We start from the raw sequence: 5,596 nt of genomic DNA on the forward strand, positions 1-5,596 counted from the left end.
CTTGGAGAGCCTCGTTCAAGCGTCGCGACGCAAGGCAACGCTCATAGTGCTCTAGCATTTGAAACAATGTCATCTTAGCCTCAAGATGCGTATGTAGCACCGAGTTTAAACTCTCACTCCGCTGATTGCTGCTCAATCCTAGAAAACAACGGCCCTCAAGATATGGAGCACACCACAGTTTTCTCATCTTATACATCTGATGCAGCCAGGAGTCCGCACTTGTTACTTTATTTCGTTGTAAGAAGTGTAACCATTTTCTCTCATGCTCTTCAATGGAAGATGTATCATATATGAAAGATCGGAATTCCTCCTTTACCGCGTCATCATGCAGATGGCGTACAATATTCTGCTGAATGTGCCATATACAGAGCCTATGGTTTGAGTCAGGCCACACCACCCTGATTGCTCTCTGCATTGCAAGGTCCCCATCCGTGATCACAGATATAGGATGCTTCTGTCCCATAGCATCAGAAAAGGTCCGTAACATCCACTTGTATGCCTGGCTTGTTTCATGTGAAATGATACCACATGCAAAAATAACGGTGCTGCAGTGGTGATTCAACCCGACAAACGGCACAAATGGCAGATTGTACTTATTGGTTATGTATGTGCTAACAAAAACAATAACGTCTCCGAAAGCCTCGTAGTCAAGTCGGGATTGACTATCACACCAAAACAGTCCCTTCAGATGGCCAGCTTCATCAACCAAGTACCTGAAGAAAAAATCTGAATCTTGCTCTTGCCTCGCCACCATGTGATTGATCACCGTTTGAGCATCCCCGGAAGAAATTGTTTCCTGCTTGTTAGCATGGCAGAAATTGTAAATGTCCCTCATAATGCATCCAACCTCATCATATCCACCGTATTGCATGCACATAATATCCATAATATGGTGTTTTCTGATCCCAGATTTTTCCATGTCTGCAATGTCCGCTTTCTGCTCATCGCTAATTCTTCTGTGTGAACGCAAAAGACACGACAGATCCCGTGGGACTAGAGGATGGTTGTGTTCATCGATGAAATCCTTGACAAACCACTGACCTGTTTCCTCCTGTCTTGCAATCACCAATTTAGCTTTACACCCTACACGAGTTATACTCTGTGGCCTCCTCTTTCTATCTTCCATCTTCCTCTTCATGTGCTTCTCTTCACGAACCCCTTCACGACTACACACAAATTTCCTTAAAATTATATGGCAGTTGGATCCATCCCACTCGACATAGCTTCTCCGGACACTAAAACCTTTCTCAAGACCATATTTGTTATAGAATGTATAACCTTCATCCTCACTATTAAACATCTTGTTGGCAATATGATAGTACTCGATCATTGACTCGTGACTTACGTCCGCCATGTCTTCCTGCATCACAATTCGGACGAATAAAAATCTGAAAGGACAGACATAAATGCATGCAAAACCCAGTACGAAATCTTGCATGGAATTTTAAACTTTGCTCCTTGTACATGTTATGGCAAGCGATCATAAACGTCCATAAACTGGGTCCCCCGTAAACTAGTGAAGTGACCATGGATGATGAAAAATTCTAAATTGAATTGCATGCACTAGGGAAACCTAAATCGATGATGACTAAACAAATCTAAGTAGGAAGTGCAGGCTATGAATCAAAGTAAGTTGAGATTCGGGCGATTCATACCTTAAGATGCAAGTCCGGAAGCGATGGGATCAGCGGGGGGCTTTCTCCTATACCGCCGCCGCCGTCGCCGCCGACACCGCCGCCGCAGATGTCACTTCTTCTTCCTGCCGCCGACCACGTCTTTTATAGTGAAGGGGACCAGAAGGAGGACGAGAACGACGCCGACGACGATGAATTGGTTCCTCTCGCCGGGCTCGTCGGACAGAAGGAAGAGGACGAGACCGACGCCGACGACGGTGAATTGGTTCCTCTCGCCGGGCTCATCGGACAGAAGGAAGAGGACGGGAAGGAGGACTTGACCGAGCTACTAGATCTATACATGGTTCTGGTCGTGGACGTGATCGGTTGAATTTTTTTTACCCTAGATCATTATGCCCTTCTCTGATTAAACTAATTAAGTTAATTCATTCTTAATCTCCCACCAGATCGGACGGCTAATAAAAATCGGAGGGGTAAGTACTCGAAAGTACTCCCAGTACCGTCCCAATCACCGTAAAGGAGCTCATATTCTATTCTGCATGACCTTCGATGAACGACTCTAAATGAGCCGGCCCATGGAAAGCGTCGATACATTATGCATGTATCGTTAAGCTTAAGTTGATAGAATCCCCTAAAAAGAGATATGGGTTGTGTAGTATTGTTAGGTTTAAGTTGATAGAATTATTCCATGGAAAGATAATATAAGATGGAAAGAAGTACATTTATTGCCATCATGTGTGCTCCATGATGATGAACATAGAAATCCACGTTTATCCATACGTAGAAACATTGCCGTAGAAAGATGAGATGGAGAGAAGCACATTTATTCACATCATGCATGCTGCATTCTGCTACACACATGGAAATACACGCTGATACAATTCTAATAAGACCTGCTTATTGTAGCCGCGTATAGTGCATTCTACAGTACGAACACTCATGATGATGCTACTGGATAATATGTGTATACACCCTAGCGCGGCTTGAGGGAAGATGACGTGCGTTGCAAGGCTTGAAGGCGACACGCGCTTCAGGTGCGAGTTTGTGCTAGATCTCGGGGGACCGCGGCTGCATTTCCGGCCAGGAGTCCTTCTCCGGCGAGCGCACCGCCTGGCCCTCCTCGACCTCGACGGCAGGACGGTGGACGAGCGGTGGCGGCGAGCCGACGACGACCTTGAGGCAGGTCAGCTGATCCGCTTTCCATCTCACCTGGCCAGGATCGCCCCCTACGACGGGGAGAGGCTTTCAGTAGTGAGACTTGACCGCAACGAGCTCGCCGGTGACCTACCGGGGCTAACCTCGCCGGAGCAGAGAAGATGGCCTGCGCTGTATAGATCGCGGCTGTCGGAGGCATGTTTTCTACCTTACAAGAGAGGTACCATTGTCGAGTCGGGGATCAGAGCGCTGCTGCTCGACGACACCGAGCGGGTCGTGGACAGCCGTGGACTCCGGCCCAGCGAGGTGGTTGCGGTACATCGCGTTTTCGACTTCCCGTGTCATGTGGTACACGTTGGTTGCCATCTGGTGGTAGGTGCGGTGGTGCACTGGGGGAATTCGAGGCGTGCGGCTGCCATGAATGCGGGGGGAAGGTGGAGAATAAATCCCCTCACCCCGGGGTTGGGCCGACGCACTTGGAAACCGACTCGACAAACCATCCCACCCCGACCTCGTCAGATCCAACAGAGAAGAAGGTGAGGGAGGTGATAGATGGCGGATTGGAGGATGAGGATGGAGAGGGCCATTGTCGAACTGGCCAACGGAGACGAGGAGAGGATGGACAAGGCCAAGGAGATCGTATCCTGGTTCCCGTCTCGGAAGGAGATGCGCCACGCAGCAAAAAGAGTGTTCAGAAACCTGACGGTGGAGGAGGACATGCGGCTCACCCCGAACGGCTTCACCACACCGTTGGGCGGTCCAGTGAGCTCGCTGGCCGCTCTGGTGTGGGCAATGGAGGAGACAAAAGGAGAAGATCTGGAGCAGAAGAGGAAGTGGTGGGCGTTCCGCTCGCGCCGCCGCTTCCCCGCGGGTCCAGAGGACTTTGTGGTGGGTGGAGTCATGTCGTTTCCAGCACCGGGGACTCGCTGGGTTCCAATCTAGATTGAATCCAGCGAGGGAGAAATGGAGCAGGACTCCGAGGATGCAGAGATGGTGGTGGCCGAGGAGTTGGAGATCCCGAAGCGCAAGGGGAAAAGATGTTTCAGAGCTACCACGCAGGTCGCCGTGTTTTCTCCGTCGATCGCCGCGCAGCCGCGACCTCGCCTCCCGCCCGGCGGAGGATTAGGCTACTCCCCTGCCGGCAATCACTTCTGGTTCCTGGCCGGGGAGGAGTCTGATGAGGAGAATGGGTGCTCATCAGAGGATTCAGGTATGTTTCGATGCAAATCTGATAAATATTTGCACTCCGTTTCTGAAGATTATATTCAGACTAGAGTGAAGGGCAGTAGAGGAAAAAATATGCAAAGAGGGGACGATAAGAAACTGATTAGAGATAAATCTATTAAAATCAATGATAGAGAAAATCTTGATGTTGATGTTCTTGTGAGAAATGATAAAAAAGCCAATGAGGCTCTGATGAAAAAAAATGCTATGAGTGGAGAAGATGTTAAATCTAGAATGAATTCGATTATACCCATCCCAGATTTTTGGTCAGAGATTGGGTTGGATTCAGACATTTTGGTGGTTAAAGCTGATATACACAGCAGTAAACCATGGGGGGAGAGAAATGACATTAAGAAAATGAATAAGATTGGAGATGGGATTGTTGAGGACTGGCCCTTGACCTAGGCCCAACAGGGAGTGACGAGCTATTCTCTTTTGGGGGGGAGCGGAGAGGTCCAGTGGGCCATCCAGCTCTCCTTAGAATATATATATACCCACCCCCCGTAGCAGAGAGCGAGAGAAGAGGAGAGGGATCCAAATTAGGGTTTGTAGGGGAGTGATACGTCTATTTTTGCATCATGTTTTCCTGCTGTTATTTATGATGTTTTTATGTATAATAATGCTTTTTGGAGTAATTGTAATGCCTTTTCTCTCATAATATGCAAGGTACACACAAAGAGGGAGAATTCCGGCAGCTGGAAATATGGACCTAGAAAAGCTACGTCAGGCTACCTATTCTGCACAACACCAAACAAGGTGAAACTTCACGGAGAATTTTTATGGAGTATGTGAAGAATATTGGAGCAAATAAGTACCAGAGGGGGCCCACCAGGTGGGCACAACCCACCTGGGCGCTCCAAGGAGCCTAGGCGCGCCCTTGTGGGTTGTGCTCACCCAGGCCCACCTCCGGTGCCCATCTTTTGGTATATAGGTCATTTTGACCTAAAAAATAAGGAGAGGACTTTCGGGACGGAGCGCCGCCGTCTCGAGGCGGAACTTGGGCAGGAGCACTTTTGCCCTCCGGCGGAGCGATTCCGCTGGGGGAACTTCCCTCCCAAAGGGGGAAATCATGGTCCTCATCATCACCAACAACTCTCCCATCTTGGGGAGGGCAATCTCCATCAACATCTTCAACAACACCATCTCATCTCAAACCCTAGTTCATCTCTTGTGCTCAATCTTGTTGCCGGAACTATAGATTGATGCTTGTGGGTGACTAGTAGTGTTGATTACATCTTGTAGTTGATTACTATATGGTTTATTTGATGGAAGATTATATGTTCAGATCCAATAGGCTATTTAATACCCCTCTGATATTGATCATGATTATCATTTGTGAGAAGTTACTTTTGTTCTTGAGGTCACGGGAGAAATCATGTTGCAAGTAATCATGTGAACTTGATATGTGTTTGATATTTTGATAGTATGTATGTTGTGATTCCCATAGTGGTGTCATGTGAACGTCGACTACATGACACTTCACCATATTTGGGCCTAAGGGAATGCATTGTGGACTAGTTATTAGATGATGGGTTGCGAGAGTAACAGAAGCTTAAACCCTAGTTTATGCGCTATTTCATAAG

This window comes from Aegilops tauschii, chromosome 5 (genome assembly GCF_002575655.3).
Source record: "Aegilops tauschii subsp. strangulata cultivar AL8/78 chromosome 5, Aet v6.0, whole genome shotgun sequence".
Lineage (NCBI taxonomy): Eukaryota > Viridiplantae > Streptophyta > Magnoliopsida > Poales > Poaceae > Aegilops > Aegilops tauschii.